Source organism: Heterodontus francisci, chromosome 12, assembly GCF_036365525.1.
Source record: "Heterodontus francisci isolate sHetFra1 chromosome 12, sHetFra1.hap1, whole genome shotgun sequence".
Lineage (NCBI taxonomy): Eukaryota > Metazoa > Chordata > Chondrichthyes > Heterodontiformes > Heterodontidae > Heterodontus > Heterodontus francisci.
Window position 1 is genome coordinate 87,241,877 of NC_090382.1, and position 23,301 is coordinate 87,265,177.

The window sequence follows — 23,301 nt, forward strand, 5'->3', positions numbered from 1 at the left end:
GATTATCCTCCGCAATTTCCGCCGCCTCCAGCGTGAAGCCACCATCAAACACACCTTCCCTTCCCCTCCCGTCAGCATTCCAAAGGGATCATTCCCTCCATGACATCCTGGTCCGCTCCTCCGTCACCCTCTTCCCACGGCACCTTCCCATTCAATCACAGGAGATGTAATACCTGCCCTTTTACCTCGTCTCTCCTCGCTATCCTTCAATATAGCATATTGTAATCGCCGCTCACAATGCGGTCGTCCCTACATTGGGGAGACCAAACACAGGTTGGCAAATCGCTTTGCGGAACCTCTCTGCTCCGTCTGAAAGCATGACCCTGAGCTTCTGGTTACTTGCCATTTCAACACCCCGCCCCTGCTCTCATGCCCACATTTCTGTTCTTGGCCTGCTGCAGTATTCCAATGAATATCAACACAAGCTCGAGGAGCAGCATCTGAACTTTTGATTAGCCACTCTATAGCCTTGCAGACTGAACATTGAGTTCAATAATTTCAGAGCATGACTGGCCTTTCTTTAAAAAATGTTTTTCTATTCTTTATTATTTAATTTTATTTTTTAGCCACGTGTCTGTTTTGCATGTAGACAGAGTCATTCATTATTCTGCCATTAACACCGGACTAATGCTTTGCCTTTCACCACAAGCATTGACACACTCTTTACCTTTGCTCCATGACAGCTTTGTTACTTAATCACTCCTGCCCTCTGTCCGATCACACACTTTCCCTTTTGTTCTCTTCCCCACCAACCAACCCCTTGCCTCCCTTTTACTTGCTTAAAAGCTAATTCTTCTCTAATCTTTGCTAGCTCTGTTGAAAACGTCACAAACCTGAAACGTTAACACTGCTTCTCTCTCCACAGATGCTGCCTGACCTACTGAGTATTTCCAGCCCTTTCTGTTTTTATTTCAGAAAGTCACCCAGTCTGGATGGGATGCATCCTAGGTTGCCAAGGATAGAAATTGCAGAGACTCTGGCTGCAATCTTCCTTAGATATGGGAGTATTGCCAGAGGGCTGGGAGGATTGCAAACATTACACCCCTTGTTGAAAAAAAAAGGGAGAAGGATAAACCTGACAACTACAGGCCAATCAGCCTAATGTTGGTCATTGGGAAACTTTTAGAGGCACTAATCAGAGACAAAATGTACTTGTACTTGGAAAAATATGGTTAATAAATGAAAGACAGCATGATTTTCTTTGTAAAAAGGAGAATGGCGTTTGACTAACTTGATTTAAGTTATTTGATGAAGTAACAGAGAGGGTTGATGAGGGTAGTTGATGTTTTATATTTTGACTTTCAAAAGACATTTGATAAAGTATCATAGAATCAACTTGTTAGAAAAATTGAAGCTCATGGGATTAAGCAGTAGGGGCTAAGGGACAGAAAGCAGTGAGTAGTGGTGAACAGTTATTTTTCATTTCACATTTCTTAAAAAGTGTTTGTGGTGGAAGAGGCACAATGCAAATGAATTTCTTACCCTGTAAATTTTACTTCTTTCTTTCAAAAGAAAAAAATTCTCAAATTAATGCAAGCTCTTACAATACCAGTATAGTTGTATTGCAATAGGTTTCTGCCTAATCTGGGAACTGGACTTACTGAAATCACCTACTTAAAAGATCTAGCCAAAACTTTTCTCTGCTTGTCTCTTTCAAATAACAAAGTGATTCCTGACAATGCAGCCGGTCACTGACGTCATCAGGCTGTGCCAAGGTGCGCACATGCGCAGATGGGCTCCTGCTCTCTGCACGTGCGCTGTGTTCCGACTTGCCAGGACTGGTTAGCGCATGCGCCCATGACTCATCGCGTGACGTGTGCATCTTCGGGCAATGCGCCTGGTCGGCCTCTGCGCATGCGCTTTACGCGTACTGCAATGCAACGCTAACAGGTATTCACCCATGTGTCAAGCTCCGCTCCCCGCTTTGCTGTTCTTGCCGGCCGCTCCGCTCTCTCCGGCTACTCCGCTCCCCCCTCGCTGCTCCACTCCCCACCCACCTCGCTACTCTCGCCGGCCGCTCCGCTCTCCCCCTCGATGCTGTCGCCGGCTGCTCCGCTCCACCCTCGCTGCTCTCTCCGGCCGCTCCGCTCTTACAGCCGCTCCGCTCACCCCCCACCCCGGCCCCGGTCCGCTCGCTTTCCCCCTCCCTGGCCCGCTCCATTTCCGCCTCCCCCCACCGCCCCCCCCCCGCTTCACCGGCCTGCTCCGCTCCGCCACCCCCGACCCCACCACCCCCCCAGTCCCGGCCCGCTCTGCTCCCCCCCGCTACGTTCGCTTTCTCCCTCCTGCCATTGTGTGCTGCCATGTGTTTAGGTCAGGTTGCCTTCGTGTGATTATTTGAGCAGCGCCATCTTTAGTCCTGGCAGCTGCCTGAAGTCGCAAACGGTGACGTTTTAGTGACACATGCTGCATTTGTGAATGCGCCACTGCAGCACTACCTATTGGTAGTGTTGTCAGCAAACGCAGCCTTCAAATAAATGCCTAACTATTCAGCAGTACAGAAAAAAAAAGATGCTTCCTTTGGGAGACAAAGATTGAAAGATTTTTCAGTGAATTCTGATTATGAAGACCATCAGTTGGACTTATTTGGTGGCCTTTTAATACAAGTACTAGGCCTGATCATTAATTTATTGTACTCATATTGTGGAGTCATGAAGGGTTGTCTGCATTGTATACCTTAGATGCAGTGCTGGTTCTGAGTTTCACCAGCAAGAAAATTATTTATTGATGGCATGTAGTGAAAGTCAGTTATTATATTTTAGGCATAGGACTTGTTTGTGGGTGTTTTTAAAAAAAAAAATTGCCTACCCACACAGTTATCATTTACCTCAGAAACTTGGTTTACTCATGGCAATTGTTCTTGCAAGAATTTTTGGGGGGATTTGTGAAATGTTCAATGCACTGACTGGGGGTGTGTGTCATCTAAAAACTGCTTGCTGTATCTTGCCTTTCCACATTTGAATGGTATCCTTAACTAGGGGCTGAATTTGATCATCGCGCTGCGCTCTGCGGCAGGGCGCTGTGAAAGTGACAGCCTTCCGACACGGAAGTACCGCCGCACAGCCACCGCGATATTACACGCAGGGACTGATTTAAATGGAGAGGGCGGAGCGGCTTCTCCCGGTGACATAGAGGGGGCGGCCGCCACGTCCCCAGCAACCAGTGTCTGGCGCCACTGCGCAGGCGCCAGTGCCATTTTTAAATGGCTTCAAGCCCTTAGCAAAGATTCATATTTTTAAAGGGGTATTAGATTTCATTTGCTTTTAATAAATAATTAGAAGATGGAGTCCCTTTCCCAAACCCCCAATGGTCTTTCCATTACCCTAGATTCAGAAAACTTCCCCCCTACCTTCTCACATGTGCCTTTCATACATACATACGAATTAGGAGCAGGAGTAGGCCACTCCGCCCTTCGAGCCTGCTCCACCATTCAATAAGTTCATGGCAGAACTGATTACTCCACATTTCCACCTACCCCCCGATAACCTTCCAATCCCTTGCTTATCAAGAATGTATTTACCTCTGCTTTAAAAATATTCAAAGACTCTGCTTTCACCGCCTTTTGAGGAAGAAAATTCCAAAGAATCACAACCCTGAGAGGAAACATTTCTCCTCATCTCTGTCTTAAATGAGTGACCCCTTATTTTTAAACAGTGATCCCTAGTTCTAGATTCTCCCACAAGGGGAAACATCCTTTCCACATCCCCCTGTCAAGACCCCTCAGGATCTTATATGTTTCAATCAAGTCACCTCTTACTCTTCTAAATTCCAGCAGATACAAGCCTAGCCTGTCCAATCTTTCCTCACAAGACAGCCTACCCATTCCAGGTATTAGTCTAGTAAACCTTCTCTGTACTGCCTCCAATGCATTTATATCCTTCTTTAAATAAGGAGACCAGTACTGTACACAGTACTCCAGGTGTGGTCTCACCAATGCCCTGTATAGCTGAAGCATAACCTCCCTACTTTTGTATTCAATTCCCCTCACGATAAATGATAACATTCCATTAGCTTTCCTAATTATGTGCTGTACCTGCAGACTACCCTTTCGCGATTCATGCACGAGGACATACAAATCCCTCTGCATCTCAGAGCTCTGCAATCTCTCAGCATTTAGATAATATGCTTCTTTTTTATTCTTCCTGCCAAAGTGGACAATTTCACACTTTCCCACATTATGCTCCATTTGCCAGGTCTTTGCCCACACACTTAACTTATCTATAACCCTTTGTAGCCCCCTTATGTCCTCTTCACAAGTCACTTTCCTACCTATCTTTGTGTCATCAGCAAATTTAGCAACTATACCTTCGGCCCCTTCATCGAAGTCATTTATATAAATGGTAAAAAGTTGAGGCCCCAGCACAGATCCCTGTGGCACACCACTCATTACATCTTGCCAACCCGAAAGTGACCCATTTATGCCTACTCTCTGTTTCCTGTTAGTTAGCCAATCTTCTATCCATGCCAATATGTTACCCCCTACACCATGAGCTTTTGTTTTCTGCCTTTGATATGGCATCTTATCAAATGCCTTCTGGAAATCTAAGTATCATACATCCACCAGTTCCCCCTTATCCACAGCACATGCAACTCCCTCAAAAGAACTCAACCCCTTCCCACCATCCCCACAGCCAATAAAGAGTGTTTTTCCTGCTCCCCAATCCCTTGACCTGATAATTCTATTCCTCCCACCTCCCCACCAGCGTTGCGCCTCGAAACTCCAATGGCGTTCTGAATGCGTGCAAGTCATGGCCGGTTGGCCGTAAATTCGGCATGGGATGGCCATCAGCAGCAGGTAAATTAGTTTGAATTTTATTTATGCTCATTTAAATATTTTAAGGACGGTCCCACCGCCAAATGGCGGCGGTGGGCCCCACTGCCGCCGCTAATATCTGGTGAGGCCTTCTCGGCATCATGGGTCGTGTTGGGACACTCCGATAGCATTTTATGGGCCTCCCCACCATGACCCACTGCGTCGAGGTGCTGATAAAATTCAGCCCTAGGAGCCTTTGCCATTCACCTGGGTTTCTCAATATAATTAAGATATATGTAATTATACCAGTGGCTTTACAGTTCAGTTCTGGGAGCACTATTTTCCCTGAAGACACTTTCTTCCCTCCTCTCCATGTTTTTGTTGCCTTATTGGCAATTCATTTAACCCAATTTATTTTCTACATGAATTCAATTGGTGTCACATCACCATCTAGGCAAGTTATGGCTCTCAAGAAAAATGGGTTTGTGGGGAAACTGATGGTCACAGCCAACCTGTGTAGACATAAAGTGTAGACATTATGCAAACATTTTGTAGACATTATGCAAACACTTTAGATTTGCTTCCTTGATGTTGCTGCAGAATGGAAAATTTCAATTAGAAAATTGTCTTTTCTTGGCTTTTTTTGGCCAAGCTAATGCAAAAATACTGAATTGAAGGACGATGGGGATCTACATAGCTTCCTTTTACACCTCATTGCAATATATTGCATTCAGATAACCATTGCTTCACCTATAACTTGTGCATGCAGTGTTACATGCAACATATGGTTTACAATACTTTGAGTATTTTACCTCCACACCATTGTACTAAAATTCAAATACTGCAGAGAATGTTACATAATTATCAGTATTGACGCAGGGATACCACCTCTGCCTTCAAGTCAAAAGGTTGACAATTGAAGGCCTATTCCAGGGCCTTGATGACAATCTTGGTTGATCCAGTGTGCAGTACTGAAGGAGTGCCCTCTTTAAGAGGAGCTGTTAAACCGAGGTCCAGTCTGCTGCCTCAAATGGATGTAAAAGATCCCATGGCAATATTCAAAGCAGAGCAGATAAGTTCTATTGCTATCCTGGCGAACATTTATCCTTAAGCCAATATCAATAAAACAGTTGAATTGATAATTTATATCAACACTGTTTTTGGGATCTTTCTGTGCACACATTGTTGGGGGGTGGGGGGGGGGTGATTTTATGCTCTCCCCCACAGCAGGTTTGGAGGTGGGGAAAGCATTTAAATAGGTGGGATGGTGATTGGGGAGGGGGGACCCCGCCACCTTCCCAGCTCCACCCCAATTAAATCCATGGTGGAAAGGCCTGTGGACAATCTTCCCACCCCAGAAATTGAGGTCATTAAGTGGGCAATTAATGCCCAATTAAGGGCCTTATCCAGCCACCACTGGTATTAGTCCAGTGGCAGACAGGTCTGTGACCATGCGGGACGCAAACTGTGTGGGTTGCTTGCTGGATCTGGGGGGGGGTGGGCGGTGGGGGGGCGGGGGTGCGGGTCCCTCATTCAAATGTGTTTAGTGCCTGATCGAAGGACCCAGCATTGGGAAGGTGGGGGGGGGTGCCCACTGAGAGTCACCCACCTGCCCTTGCTGCTTGTTCCCCAAAAACTTCTTTCCCCATTACTCCCACTCCACATAACCCCTCCCGCCATGACTCACCAGTGGCCTGGGTCCCTCGATGATCCTGGCCCTTCAGTGGGTACATTACCAGCAGCAGCCACTGCCTCTATGCTGGCGCTGCTCAATAAAAGAGCTGCCAGTCTGTGATTGGTTGGCAGCTCTCAGCAGGCAAAACTGCTGTCGCCAAGGTCCTTAATCCCAGGGAAAGCCTGCTGCAGTCCACTTAAGTGCCTAATTAGTCTAAATTGGTGGGCCTTCCCCAGAGGAGTCGACGAGAGGCTTTCGCCAGCTCTTCAGCCGCTGACTGAGACCCTCGTCGCCTACATAAAATCCCCCCCATTGGCTGCTTTGTTTCCCTACATTGCAACTGTGACTATACTTCAAAAGTAATTAACTGGCTGAGATGTGCTTTGAGATATCCTGAGGTCAAGAAAGGCTCTGTATAAATATCAAGTCCTTGCTTTCCTGCTTAAAAAAAAAGGCCTATTTCTTAAAATGTCTTTTGATTATTTTGCTGATTCATAGAGAAACATGAATTTACATTTCTACCAAATTTAACATTTAAATTTGATTGAAATTTTTACTGTTATGCCATTTTCAATTACATGGGAGCACTTTGACTTTTGCGGAGGAAAACAAAATTGTTCTAATTGCATTAATTAGCAGTGTGATAATTAGAATTCTTCTCTGGCCCCTGACGTGCATGCAAGGAGGACCAGTGCTTTATACAGTATTAAAACATTGCCCGCAGTCTCTGAACGTGATGGTGTCAGGATTATGTACACATGTTCAGATCACCTTCTTCACTGCTCCCTTTTTAAAATCATACTATTAAAGAGGAAGAGAGTTCTCACAATATCCTGACCAATCTTTATCCCTCAACCAATATCACTAAAAGAGGTAATTAGGTCATTTATTTCATTGCTTTTTGTGGGACTTTGCCATGAGCAAATAGGATGTTTTATTTGCCTACATTATAACAGCGACTATGTTTGTAAAGTACTTCATTGCGAGGAGTTGTTTTGAATCTCCTGAGGACATGAAGGTCCAATATATATGCAAGCTCTTTCTAATTGTGCAAGTCAGGTTGTAGAGTTTTGGGTTCTGGAAAGAACTTGGGAGATAAGGGTAAGCTAGCTGCGTTAAATGATCTTTCCTCATTCTTGCATTCTTTTATGTAACCTTTATTCTTCAATGATACTGTAAATATATGAACAATGGTAAAAGACAGTGAGGTGATTGATCAGTAAATATATTAATTTCCACCCCGGCATCTGATATGAAGACGTCAGTGTCTACTCTCCAATAAGAAGCTGATAGGTGAGTAGCTGGTGAGTTTATTTCTTTTTGTCCAAGTCAGGAACAAGTTTTAAGTTTATTTTTGGTACATTTTAGATAGTGGTCTAATAAATGGAAGCATGTCAGAGGACCTCAGCCCTGTCAAATGCATATCCTGTGCCATGTGGAAACTCTAGGACACTTCTTGTGCCCTGAACAAACACATATGCAGGAAGTGTCATCAGCTGGTGGAGCTTGAGCAGTAGGTGGCATCACTGCAGCACATCAGTGAGGCTGAGAGAACATGGATATCACAAGAGATAGGAGCAGGAGTAGACCATATGGTCCATCAAGCTCGCTCCAGCATTCAAGACGATCATGGTTGACCTTAGGATTCAACTCCACTTTTTTGGCTGCTTGCCTTATCCCTCGATTCCCTGAGAGACCAAAAATCCATCTATCCTAGACTTAAATGTATTCAACGATGGAGCATCCATAACCCTCTGGCATAGAGAATTCCAAAGATTCCCAATCCTTTGAGTGAAGTAATTTCTCCTGATCACAGTCCTAAATGATCGGCCCCTTCTGCTGACACTGTGCCCCCGTGTTTTAGATTCCCCGACCAGCGGAAATAATCTCATCGTATAACCTATCCAACCCCTTTAGAATCTTATATGTTTCAATGATATCACCTCGCATTCTTCTAAACTCCAGAGAATACAGGCCCAATTTACTTAGCCTCTCATCATAGGGCAACCCCCTCATCTCAGGGACCAATCTGGTGAACCTTTGCTGCACTGCCTCAAATGCAAGTATATCCTTTCTTAAATGTGGAGACCAAAATTGCACAGAGTATTCCAAATGTGGTCTCACCAAAACCCTGTACAAATGTAACAATACTTCCATATTCCTGTACTGTAATCACCTTGCAATAAAGACCAGCATGCCATTTGCCTTCCTAATTGCTTGCTGTCCCTACATGTTAACTTTTTAGAAACATAGAAAATAGGAGCAGGAGTAGGCCATTCGGCCTTCGAGCCTGTTCCGCCATTCATTATGATCATGGCTGATCAATCAACTTAATAACCTGTTCCCGCTTTTGCCCCAATAGAAATATTTTTGCATTCCTTGTACACACACAACCAAATCTTTTTGCACATTGACACTTACAAGTTGCACACCTTTTAATAAATATTCTGCTTTTCTATTCTTACGACCAAAGTGCATAACTTCACACTGCCCTGCATTATACTCCACCTACCATTTTGTTGCTCACTCACTTAATCTGTCTATGCCCCTTTGCAGCCTCTGTGTGCTCCCCACAGCTTACTTTTCCACATACCTTTGTATCATCAGCAAACTCTCTATTTCTTCACCCAAGTCATTAATATAGATTGTAAATAGCTGAGGCCCCAGTACTGATCCTTACAGCACTCCACTATTTACTGCCTGCCAACTTGAAAATACCCGGTTTATGCCCACTCGTTGATTCCGGTCTGTTAACCAATCATTTATCCATGCTAATATATTACCCCCAACTCCATGAGCCCTTACCTTGCCTATTAACCTTTTGTGTGGCACCTTATTGAATGCCTTCTGGAAATTCAGGGATACTACATCAACTGGTTCCCCTTCATCTACCCTACTAGTTACATCCTCAAAAAAACTAGAATAAATTTGTCCAACAGGACTTCCCTTTAGTAAAGCCACGTTGACGTGTTCTAAATCATACTGTGCTTTTCTAAGTGCATTGTTAAGACTTCCAGCATTTTTCCAACCACTGATGTTTGGCTAACTGGCCTGTAGTTCCCTGTTTTCTCTCTCCCTCCTTTCTTGAAAAGTGGTGTAACATTTGCCAAATTCCAACCTGATGGGACCGTTCCCAAATCTAAGGAATTTTGGGAAATCATAGTTAGCGCATCCACTATATCTGCAGCTACCTCTTTTAGAACTCTTGGGTGTAGGCCATCAGGTCCTGGAGATTTTTCAGATTTAAGTCCCTTAAGTTTCTCAAATACTTTGTTTCTGCTGATATGAACTTCCTCAATTTCCTCACTCTTTTTAGTCCGTAGGTTACTGTCTATATCTGTATGGAACTGATGTCTTCTACTGTGAAGACAGAAACAAAATATTTGTTCAATGCCTCTGGCATTTCCTCATTCCCCATGATAATTTCTCCTGTCTCTGCTTCTAAGGGACCAGTTAGGTACTCTCTTCCTTTTCGTATACATATAAAAGCTCTTACAATCTGACTTTATATTATTGGCTAGTTTACTCTCATTCTATTTTTCCCTTTTTCATCACCATTTTGGTGGCCCTTTGCTAATTTCTGAAAAACTCTCAATCCTCAGACTTGCTACTCTTTTTTGCAACATTGTAAGCCTTGTCTTTTTATCTAATACTATCCTCAACTTCCTGAGTGAGCCACAGATGCGTCCTTCTAGCTGAGTTTATGTTCTTCAAAGGAATGTATTTTTCTTGAACATTTTGAATTGTTTCTTTAAAGGTTTACCACTGTTCTTTTACCACCATACCTTTTAGTCTATTTACCCAATTTACCTTAGCCAGTTTTTATTTTTTATTTCTTTTTTATTTAGAGATACAGCACTGAAACAGGCCCTTTGGCCTACCGAGTCTGTGCCGACCATCAACCACCCATTTATACTAATCCCACATTCCTACCACATCCCCACCTGTCCCTATATTCCCCTACCTTTACTAGGGGCAATTTATAATGGCCAATATACCTGTCAACCTGCAAGTCTTTGGCTGTGGCAGGAAACCGGAGCACCCGGCGAAAACCCACGCAGACACAGGGAGAACTTGCAAACTCCACACAGGCAGTACCAAGAATCGAACCCAGGTCACTGGAGATGTGAGGCTGTGGTGCTAACCACTGTGCCGCCCCTCATGTCTACGTAATTGGCTTTGTTTAAGGTTAAGATTCTGGTTTGTGATTGGACCATGTCACTTTCAAACTTATCATCCAGGACAAAGCAGCCCGCTTGATTGGCACCCCATTCACAAACATTCACTCCCTCCACCAACGACGCACAGTGGCAGCAGTGTGTACCATCTACAAGATGCACCGCAGCAACGCACCAAGACTCCTTGGACAGCACCTTCCAAACCTGCGACCTCTACCACCTAGAAGGACAAGAGCAGCAAATGCACGGGAACACCACCACCTGCAAGTTCCCCTCCAAGTCACACACCATCCTGACTTGAAACTATATCGCCGTTCCTTCACTGTCGCTGGGTCAAAATCCTGGAACTCCCTTCAAAACAGCACTGTGGGTGTACTACACGGACAGAAGCGGTTCAAGAAGGCAGCTCACCATCACCTTCTCAAGGGCAATTAAGGATGGGCAATAAATGCTGGCCTAGCCAGTGATGCCCACATCCCATGAATGAATAAAAAAAATCCATGGGTGACTCAGCTGTACAATTGTGGGTTGGGGGGGGGGGGGGGGGGGGTGCAGTGGTGAGAAAGAGGAAGGACAGAAAAAACACTAATGATAGGAATTTCAATATTTAGGGGAACAGACAAGTGTTTGCATGGCCACAGACTTGATTCCAGGATGGTATGTTGCCTCCTTGGTGGCAGGGACAAGGATGTCATTGAACACTGCAGAATATTCTGAAGGAGGAGAGTGAACATTCAGAGGTCATGGTCCATATCAACACCAATGACATTGGATATCCTGCAGTCATATTTTAAGGAGCCAGGAAAGGTGGTAATAAGTATGACCTTAAAAAGCAGTAGTCTCTGGATTACTGCCAGTGCTATAAGCTAGCGAGTACAGAAATAGAAGGATAGTGCAGATGAATGTGTAGCTGGAGAGATGGTGCAAGAGGGAGGGTTTTAGATCTCTAGGGCATTGAGACTGGTTCTGGGGGAGGTGGGACCTGTACAAACCGAACTGGCTACACCCCAAAAGGGCCAAGACCAATATCATCCAGGGGAAGTTTGCTCGAGCTGTTGGAGAGAGTTTAAATAGGTTGGCAGGGGAAATGGGAACCTGAGCATATAGATTCAGAAGGGAGAAAAGCAAAGCTGGAAATGGAAGTCAGAAAATTAGTAAGCCAGTTCGGTAGGCTGAGGAAACAAAGGCTAGAAAATAGACATTAAAAGGAGTTTGGCAGTGCCTAATATACTTCAATGCAAGAAGTCTAGTAAATAAGACAGATGAGCTGAGGGCACAGATAAACACTTGGAAGTGTGATCTATTACTGAAACATGGCTTAAAGGAGGGCTGGAATGGCAGCTCAACATTCCTGGTGACAGGGATTTCAGAGGAGATGTTGGGGTGGGGGTGGGGGTGGGGGGCGCACTGTGGGAATAACAAAACGAGGTGGTTGGTCATAATATTGGCTAGATCCATATTGTGGAACTCCCTACCAAATGACACTATAGGAGTAGCTTCACCACACAGATTGCGATTGTTCACAAAGGTAGCTTACCATCACCTTCACAAGGGCAATTAGGGAAGGGCAATAAGTGCTGGCCTCGTCACCGATGCCCACATTGTGTGAATGAATTGAAAAGTCCTTGTGAAACAGTTTTCCTTCTTCAATTGTGTCAGCTGTGGCTCAGTTGGGAACACTCTCACATGAGTCACTCCAGCGAGTTGAATACAAAAAAACACAGCTGGCATTCTAATGAAGTACTGAGGGAATGCTGCACTGTCAGAGGTACCATCTTTCAGATGAGACTTTAAAACCAAGGCCCTCTTTACCTTCTCAGATGGACATAAAAGACCCATGGTGTGATTTCCAAGAAAAGCAGGAAAAGTCCTCTTCGTGTCCTGCTCAATATTGATCTCTCAACTAGCACCAAGAAAACCAAACTATTCATTCATGTACCTCATTGCTGTTGGTGCGACCTTGCTGTGCACAAATTGGCTGCTGCATTTCCTATATTACCACAGTGACTGCGCTTGAAAAGTACGTCATTGACTGTAAAGTGCTTGGGATATCCTGAGATTATGAAAGGCATTATAAAAATGTAAGTCTTCCTTTCTTTCTATTTTTAAACAGGTAGTGTGATGTTATTCATATTTCAAGAATACCATTGTGATAAAAATGATCGAAGTTCAGCTGTGCAATTTTTTCCCCCCAAAAATGTTACCAATTCCCCCTTTAAAATGTTGATCACTTGTAGTCAGAGCAGAAGGTCCCAACTCTGAAAAACTGTGCCCTTTGCACTATCCATACAATGCGAGATGGAGTGCCATTTTACAAAGGACCTCATGTTTCATGGCAGGCCAGTGTGGCAATAAAAATAAAGAATTGCTTTACCCTTCACTCTTGAGTGACTGAACGAGAAAAGTAGGGCTCTTATGCAGGAGGATGTACTTCAGGATTCTATTTGAACCAACAGCTCATTCCCTATGAAATGCCATGAAGAGGGGAGTTACTGAGATTTGCTATGATGAGCCAGTTCTAATGAAAGCTGTGCTATCAGTAAGCTGCAGCTAGGTTTGACGTTCACACTTCACTTCAAAACACATTAAAATTCATTGCTTTTCAGACATTTATCTCGCATCAGCCAAAATTGGAACCAACTTGCTATTTTGTAAAAAAATATCACATATAACCCTTTCAGTACTGACTTTGTCCAACCGCTTATTAACAAAAAAGTAAGTAAGACTTTCTTTGTTACCTTTATATCCTTTTCAGGGAGATTTCCTCTCATTCAAAACTGTAGCAAAACCTTATATAAGTATTTTTATAGAGACATTAGGAAAGCATTCTAAATAATTAGAGTAAGTCTTCTCACTATGTTTACATTCTATTACACAATTCGGGGGGAAATCTTTCATCCTGATCTCTAAGCAATGCATCAGCTACAGCTGAGGAAGTAGGCAACTGTCTTCAGCCAATACAGCGGAGGTAAACTTGATTGTCCTTTGTTGACTCGCCCTCCAATTTTCTTTCTCTTCCTCCCACTTAGTAGACAAGACGACAGACCTCTGCTCAGCGTCCCAATAACAAAGCAGCTGGGATCAATATTTCAAAGTCTGAAGTAATTGAAATGCACAAACCTACCGAAAACCCATGTTGTGATATGGCGTGTTGATGCTCCTTCCCCTACCACAACAGCAAAGCTTTTCAATTTCCTCACACTTTTTGGTTTTAAGGGAGATGGCCAATTTAATAGCAAATACATTATGGACCATTGTACACAGTAGGCATATATCAGCTCAAAGATGGTTTGAGGCTGCACAGACTTACCACATAGCCCGCACAATTGCCACCAGATTTAAACTGCCTTTGGGAAAGGTGAAATCTGCACCAGAGATCGCTAGATCTTTGTTGGCAGCTTTATTTGAGGCCAGTGGCAAAAGCAGTTTTTTCATCATTGACAACAAAATCCAGGTCATTACATTTTATAATCACCACTGGATCCTGGGGCCAGAATTTTGTGGTAAGGTGGAGGCCCTGCCCGCCAGCTGGAAAGCCAAGGGCGAGCCCACCTCTGCTGGGCTTGAAAGCCACGCTGCTATTTTGTGTGGCTCAGGCCCTCAGTTGGCTTCAGTCAGGGCTGCCGCTCCTCTGAGGTGGCAAGTCCCACCTCCAAGAGCAGTCAACCAATCAGGAGGCTGACAACTCTTCAGTCCCAGCAGTGCCACTGAGAGCGGTGGCCACTGCTGGTATTGCACACAGCCAGGGCACAACAATGGAGGCGGCCCCGGAGAAGCTAAGTGGTGGCCGAGGCTCGCTGGGGACAATCGGTTAGGCCCCGGTGAGGGGATGGTGGGGTGTTGGGGGTGGGGGGTAGGGCATGTTGCTTGGGGGCCCTCCATGGGACACTGAGTGCCTGATCAGGAGGGCCCGCAATGAGGCCACCAGGTATCACTAGGCAGCCTCCTCACGTGAAGTGCCCATCCACTGTTAATTAATTGGCCACTTAACTGCCTTAATTAATTTAAGGGTCTGTGGACTATTTACCAACTCTCCCACCACTGTTAAAATAGCAGTGGTAGTGGGTAGGCGACAGTTATGGCACCCCCCTACCTCTCACCCTATTTTACACCCATCCCGCATCCCCCCCCCCCTGCACATCCTAGCCCATTCCCGGGTGGGGGAGGGGCATTAAATTCCAGCCTGGGTTTGAATCCAGCCAGGATGAATAGCATCTTCTCTCTGTCAGTTTCAGATACCCTGCAGACGGGTTTTAGTAGAGGAATCTAGTAGGTGAAATACAACTCTGGCAATTGAAAGGATAATTGGGCTAGGTATAGAATAGGTGACTGACTCACTGTCGTTCATTTTGCATTCTTACTGAAGTTGATTTCATTGCTGACGCACCTCTGTCCAGTTTGTATGGAATGCAAATGCACAGCAGAAAACTGCTTAGAATTCAGCATGGATTCAAATTGTGTCATTAATACTTATCAATGTAAGAAATGTAAAAAAAAGGGAAATATTCAGTAGCTTTTCAGACATTAAGGGTTAAAAATCACATTATTGGAGGAAGTAGAATAAATTTCACTTACCCAGCATGCATCTAACCCATAATATACCAGACATGGAAATTACTGGGTTATGGCCAAAGGCAGTTTTTATTCCCAGATTGAACTTACTTCAACCTAAATTAACACAAAATAATCATCAGATTTCTTTCAACTCTGAAAATGTATAGGAAATGTTGAATCAATTTTAGAAGCATGGAAGAGGTTATAAAATGTATAGCTTACATGGAATGTTTATTCATATCTAATTTAGTATGTAGCAAAGTTGAATGTTTTGCAACAAAAACAAGAAATGCTGGATTCACTCAGCAGGTCTGGCAGCATCTGTGGAAAGAGAAGCAGAGTTAACGTTTCCCGAAACGTTAATTCTGCTTCTCTTTCCACAGATGCTGCCAGACCTGCTGAGTGAATCCAGCATTTCTTGTTTTTGTTTCAGATTTCCAGCATCCGCAGTATTTTGCTTTTATTTGAATGTTTTGCATCCTCTTTCTCACAGTGTATTGACATTAACAAGTATTGTAATAATCTTCGATAGGCAAATCTCTACTGTGGATTTGGTAAATCTTGGGAAAGGCTCTGCAAGGCTACTCAAAGTTTACAGCAGCATAAAGTACAGCTAATAAATAAAACTGACAGTGCAGTTTATTGGAGCTCCAACTTTCTGCTACACAGTATTGACTCCAGCTTCCAATTCTCCACTAAAATAAAAGTAAAATACTGAATGCTGGAAATCTGAACTAAGAACAGAAAGTGCTGGAAATACTCAGCAGATCTGGCAGTGTCTGTGGAGAGAGAAAAACAGAGTTAACACTTCAGGTCTGTGACCTTCCATCAGAACTGGCTCAGTTCTAACATTTTCCAGTTCTGATGTCAGAACATTCAAATATTTCCCTTTCTGTGCCAAATGTAGAACCTAACTTACAGCATAAAAAGTCAATAACGCTTTAAGTGAGGGTCCTTTCACAGTTAGTTGAGATGCATAGCTTTGGTGGCTCAGTGACATGCTATGTGCCTGTAACAATGGTGCATTAACCTTCTTCATCCTCTATGCATCTATTAACATAAATCAACCTCACCATCCTACTCCCAATGTCTTTCCTCTGCTGTCCTGATCAGTGCTATTGCCCTAGCTTGGTTCCACTCTTAACTATCTAAATACATCTCGAGAAGTGGTTTCTATTCACTCCATGGGTCTATCCTTGGTCCCCTCCTCTTATTATGGAGAGGCATAAGGCAAGCTTCCACATATCCTTCTGAGCCATATTACCTTGCAGTTAGAAGGCCTCAAATTGAAAATATACATCATGTTTAAAATGCTGTGTGATCTTAACCCTCCCCATCTCCAGCACCTACAACCCTCCCAGAGTTCTTTATTCTTTTGACATTGGCCACTTGTGCATCATTCATCCCACCCTAGTCAGCCATGTCTTCAGCTACCTAGGCCCTGGTATTCCTTCCCTCAAACCCTCCACATCTCCATCTTTAAGGTTTCCTTAAAACCCATCTCTTTCACCAGGTTTTTGGTCACCCCCTCCTTTTCTCAATATCCATTTAAAAACAGTTGATTAAACCTCTGAACATTTTTTTATGATAAAAGGTACAAGCAGTTATTCAATAAATGTTGTGCCATAATTTATAGTAACACATTTTACCAGCTTGTGCATATTAAAAAAAACAGGAATTCAACACATTGCATCACAGCTCCAGTTATATATTACATGTTTCTACAGGGATGAAAAATATGTGACTCATTACCAATGGATAGGATGAAATAAAATCATCACACATTTTTACAAATTGATTCTCCTGAAAACATCAGCACATTGTTATACATACATTGGAGTTACATTCAGGCTATGACCGAATCAATCGGCAGGACGAGCAGAGCAGTAATCTCAGGATTGATACCGGTGCCACGTGCTAGTGAGGCTAGAAACAGAGAGCGGGTGCAGCTGAACACATGGCTACAGAGCTGGTGTAGGAGAGAGGGCTTCAGTTATGTGGATCATTGGGATACCTTCTGGGGAAGGTGGGACCTGTACAAGAAGGACAGGTTGCATCTGAGCTGGAGGGGCACCGATATCCTGGGCAGGAGGTTTGCTAGAGCCTTTCGGGATGGTTTAAACTAGTTTGGCAGGGGGATGGGAACCGGAGATACGGAACAGTGGATGGGGTAGCTGTTGAACAGGCAGATACAGAGTGCAGAGAGTCTGTGAGGAAGGTTAGACAGTTGACAGGGCAAAGTTGCAGCCAGTATGATGGGTTGAAGTGTGTCTATTTTAACGCAAGAGGTGTCAGGAATAAGGGTGATGAACTTAGAGCATGGATCAGTACTTGGAGCTACGATGTTGTGGCCACAGAGACGTGGCTATCACAGGAGCAGGAATGGATGTTGGATGTTCCGGGGTTTAGATGTTTCAAAAGGAATAGGGAGGGAGGTAAAAGAGGTGGGGGAGTGGCATTGTTAATCAGGGATAGTATCACAGCTGCAGAAAGGGAGGTCGTCGAGGAAGGTTTGTTTACTGAGTCATTATGGGCGGAAGTCAGAAACAGGAAAGGAGCAGTCACTTTGTTGGGAGTTTTCAATAGACCCCCCAATAGCAACAGAGACACGGAGGAACAGATTGGGAGGCAGATTTTGGAAAGGTGCAGAAGTAACAGGGTTATTGTCATGGGTGACTTCAACTTCCCTAATATTGATTGGAACCTCCTTAGTGCAAATAGTTTGGATGGAGCAGTTTTTGTCAGGTGCGTCCAGGAAGGTTTCCTGACTCAATATGTAGATAGGCCGACTAGAGGGGAGGCTATGTTGTATTTGGTGCTTGGCAACGAACCAGGCCAGGTGGCAGATCTCTCGGTGGGAGAGCATTTCGGTGATAGTGATCACAACTCCCTGACCTTTACTATAGTCATGGAGAGGGACAGGAGCAGATGGGATGGGAAAACATTTAATTGGGAGAGGGGGAATTACAATGCTAATGGCAGGAACTGGGGAGCATAAATTGGGAACAGATGTTCTCAGGGAACTGCACGACAGAAATGTGGAGGTTGTTTAGGGAGCACTTGCTGCGACTGCTGGATAGGTTTGTCCCGATGAGGCAAGGAAGGGGTGGTAGGGTGAAGGAACCTTGGATGACAAGAGATGTGGAACAGCTAATCAAGAGGAAGAAGGAAGCTTACTTAAGGTTGAGGAAGCAAGGATCAGACAGGGCTCCAGAGGGTTACAAGGTAGCCAGGAAGGAACTGAAGAATGGACTTAGGAGAGCTAGAAGGGGACATGAAAAAGTCTTGGCGGGTAGGATTAAGGAAAATCCCAAGGCGTTCTACACTTATGTGAGGAACAAGAGGATGGCCAGAGTGAGGGTAGGGCCAATCAGGGATAGTGGAGGGAACTTGTGCCTGGAGTCAGAGGAGGTAGGGGAGGTCCTAAATGAATACTTTGCTTCAGTATTCACTAGTGAGAGGGACCTGGTCGTTTGTGAGGACAGCGTGAAACAGGCTGATATGCTCGAACAGGTTGATGTTAAGAGGGAGGATGTGCTGGAAATTTTGAAAGACATGAGGACAGGTAAGTCAGACGAGATATATCCAAGGATATTAAGGGAAGTGAGGGAAGAGATTGCCGCGCCTTTGGCGATGATCTTTGCGTCCTCACTGTCCACTGGAGTAGTACCAGATGATTGGAGGGTGGCAAATGTTATTCCCTTGTTCAAGAAAGGGAATAGGGATAACCCTGGGAATTATAGACCAGTCAGTCTTACGTCGGTAGTGGGCAAATTATTGGAGAGGATTCTGAGAGACAGGATTTATGATTATTTGGAAAAGCATAGTTTGATTAGAGACGGTCAGCATGGTTTTGTGAGGGGCAGGTCATGCCTCACAAGCCTTATTGAATTCTTTGAAGATGTGACAAAACACATTGATGAAGAAAGAGCAGTGGATGTGGTGTATATGGATTTTAGCAAGGCGTTTGATAAGGTTCCCCATGGTAGGCTCATTCAGAAAGTAAGGAGGCATGGGATACAGGGAAAGTTGGCTGTCTGGATTCAGAATTGGCTGGCCCATAGAAGACAGAGGGTGGTAGTAGATGGAAAGTATTCAGCCTGGAGCTCGGTGATCAGTGGTGTTCCACAGGGATCTGTTCTGGGACCTCTGCTCTTTGTGATTTTTATAAATGACTTGGATGAGGAAGTGGAAGGCTGGGTTAGCAAGTTTGCCGATGACACAAAGGTTGCTGGAGTTGTGGATAGTGTGGAAGGCTGTTGTAGGTTGCAACAGGACATTGACAGGATGCAGAGTGATTGGAGGAAGGTTTCGGGGAGATGTCAGAGGTAGGTTCTTTACACAGAGAGTGGTGGGTGCGTGGAATGCACTGCCAGCAGTGGTAGTAGAAGCAGATACATTAGGGACATTTAAGCGACTCTTGGATAGGTACATGGATGATAGTAGAATGAAGGGTATGTAGGTAGTTTGATCTTAGAGTAGGTTAAAGGTTCGGCACAACATCGTGGGCCGAAGGGCCTGTACTGTGCTGTACTGTTCTATGTTCTAATAGCTTCAGATTGAAACAAAGAGAAAAAGAATAAAGGGGAGGAAATGGGCTATTAGAACAGGAGGTTCTAAATCTACAATGAATTAATTTTGCAATTAAGCCACTCTTATGTAAACAAATTCTGCAGCCAATTTGTGCACAGAAATCAAGACTAAATCATCATTCAATCAATTTTGGTTGATGAGATGATTGTTGCCCAGGGCACCGGGTGTATACCCTGCTCTTCAACAAAGAACGTAATAGAATTTTTTTGTGTCTACCTGAACAGGTAGCTGAGACCTTGGTTTAACACCTCAGCTGAAAAAGCCACCTTGAACTGTGCAGCACTTCCTCAGTACTGCACTGAAATGTTTGCCTAGATTAAGTCCTGGAGTGGATCATGGACCTGTCACCTTCTCACTCATAGGCAAGAGTGCTTGCACTCAGCTCGGCTGACATAGATGGGACAAATGTCAGAGAGCAAGTTACTGGTTGGAATCCATTCAAGGCTACAAAGATTAATCTGCAATAGGGGAAATATAGCAGCTATTCTTATATCTGAATCCAGAGATTAAAATAACAGCCTTGATCATTCCTGGCAGCTATCACTAATTTCATAAAATTGTCTGCAATGTAGCATTTAGTTTTAGATTTTACCAATTCCAGTCAAGGTAAAGCGAATATCAACTGACCTAATAAAAAGGTGCTGGAATGCAGTTTGATGTCATTTGATTTTAAGTAGAAACTAATCATTCCAACCCGAGCCGTTTGGAATAATCCATTCAGTTGTGGGAATCCTGCTTTCAAACAGGAACAAACAAACAAACAGTCATTGATACATTTGGAAGATTTTGGAAGAGGATGTCAAAAGTGATATGGACTTAAGTGTTCTATGGTATAACAAGAGAATTGCAGATCTGGAACTGATCTCATTTGAGAAACAGTGTTTGAGAGATAACATAATCCAAATCTTTAAATGTTGAGTGAAAACAATAAACATTTTAGGACACTGTTAAACTTTGACTGACTACTGAATTAGCAGACAGAAGTTCAGAATTAACAGATTTGTATTGACTCCAAGAATTTAAATAATGCCACCTCTCCTCCATGTAGAGTTTTCCATATATGGACAGTTAAATGCAGATTTTTAAAATTAATTTAATATTTTTTTAAAAACTTACTGGTTAGGGATTAGATTGAAGAGAACAAGGAAAACTCAGATCATTGTATAAGAGTGAGGGGGGAGAAAAAGGAGAGAAGAAAAAGAGCTCTTGAACTGCTGGAACTGTTTGATATGAAAAGGCCAAAACAAATAATAACTTTGAAGGTCAGATTAACATATAGTGTGGATTGTCCTTCAATTACTTTTGCAGAGAAAAAAAAAGAGAAACTTGCAAAACCTTCAAGAGATTAAATAATTTGGCTTGAGTTCACTATAGGGTTAATTATTCATAGTCTGGAACAGAGATAAAAGCAAAATACTGCAGATGCTGGAAATCTGAAATAAAAACAAGAAACACTGGAAATATTCAGCAGGTCTGGCAGCATCTGTGGAGAGAGAAGCAGGGTTAACGTTTCAGGTCAGTGACTCATCTTCAGAACTTTGAGCTTTTTTCCTCATTCAATGCTTTGTGACATTTTTGGTGCAGTCATGGGGATAGGCATTAACTACTCCTTCAGTCCAGGAATGATGCCTCCCACTAATGACCCACCCAAATAAAACAAGGAACGCAAGAAATGAAATCAAAAAAAGACTTCTGGAAAATGGTTTCTGGGTGTATTTTGTCTTTGGGATATTTAAAGGCAGTAATTTTGCTCGCAAGCAATAAGTAAAGTGGATAACCAGTTTCAAGACAGCACTCAAAAGAACCATAACCTTTCCTCAGAAACTTCTGCTTCCGCCCCCCACCCCCACCACATTCACAGTAATGTTACACAAGTAGCTGTTAATTTAAAACAAACTTGTGAAAACTTGCAATGAATAAATTGCCAACACAACACAGTGTGCTTCCAGACATCGAGTCACACTTTATTTTTGTTTCAGTGTTTAGTAAAACAGTTTTTTGTTTGAAAATAGGAAGCAGCACAACTTGATACATTAAAAAAAAACCCCACCATACCCTGGAGGCTTTGCAACTATCAGCTATGGAAATCTGTATCGGTCAGCAGAATGTTTGAAATACCAAGAAATGCAGTAACTGGTGCAGAAAAGGGTTACATTTTAAAGAAAAAACTACAATGCTTTTAAAGTATGTACCATTTAATCACCATCTATTTTGTTGAGATAAATGTATAAATATGTATCTGATTCTTCAAATTACTGCAATTCTTAGAGAGTTAGCATTGCTTTAAACTGGTTGGCCATCTGATAAAAGTAAGCACAATATACTCTCTCCTGAAGGCTCTCCAAAATAACACAGTATACTGATGTCTATACGTAACCTTTACTGAGCAGGTAGCTGACGCAACAACAACTTGGGCTTCTAAACTTCTTCCCACTGTATAGAATTGCATTTGACTAAAGCTACTTTGAATTGTATGGAATTCGAGCACACAAACCTTTGCCCTTTGTACAGAACTCATGAAACTTAACGGTTTAAAAAAAATATGATCATGCTCAAAAAGTATATTTAATGTATTGCCAAATTTCACTTGGAGAGACACACATATTTTAGAATCTGATCACTTATGTAAAACATTTTTTTGTTTTATTTTCAATGAGTGATTGGTCAAATTGTATGTATTCCTCTCCAGATTATGCAAATTGTATTTCAAACAGTCCATTACCTGGTAAACTAGCCAAATCGTAAGGATTGAACCTCATTCCTCATTTTTCCTTATTAGTAAAAGGAATTATAAAGGCCCACATACATACATAGTGTGATCGGGTCTTTCTGGCATACAACCTCAAAACCCTTTACTCCATTTCCCCAACCACCACCCCCCCCCACCCCCACCCCAACCCCCAATGACTATTAGGCTAGGTTGGATGAAAATGTTATAAAACCAATTACTTCTCAAAAATAGCAATAACCTTCAACCTTTCTATGGTATTTAACAAATGCCACTTCCAGTGTTCACCTTCCAAATTAGTCTAGCATCCACAAATTCTATTCTTCTTTTACATAAAATGAAAGGAAACATGCTCGTAAAGGCACAATAGAGGAAGTTTTTTAAAAAATCTTTTTTCCTGAGCATAGTTTTTCTTTTTGATTGAACTGTATGATGTATCAACTTCAATCTAACTGCACAGATTGACAAGGTATGAAGCAAGATTTTGGTGCTGATCTGGGGGTGGGAACAGAGGGGGAGAGGCATGGAATTTTCCAACACCAGCCAGCATGCTGGTTACCCGCCACGGTCCAGACTCCTGACCATTTTCCTGGAGGCTGGATTGGGCAAGAATTGTCTATCCGCCCACAAGTGGCAGGAAACTTGTTAATTCAATTAAGAGGCCAATTAAGGCCATTGATCGAGAGCACAGCTGATGCCTGAAGGTGGTCTCCCAGTGACAGACTGAGGCAGTGGGTGCCAAGTTGCTCCAGGACCACTACGAGGCCCCCTGCAGCCTCCATACCCATCTGGCCACAGCTGTGGCTATAGGCTGCCACTT

At 43.4% G+C, this 23,301-nt stretch overlaps 1 protein-coding gene across 1 annotated transcript in view; it reads right to left on the reverse strand.

The window, feature by feature from the left end:
* Positions 1-23,301, reverse strand: part of atp10b (ATPase phospholipid transporting 10B) — a 443,112-nt gene that overhangs the window by 375,698 nt on the left and 44,113 nt on the right. Inside the window, 1 exon segment of the mRNA XM_068043811.1 lies at positions 15,182-15,274. The gene's annotated coding sequence lies outside the window, so the exon portion shown is untranslated.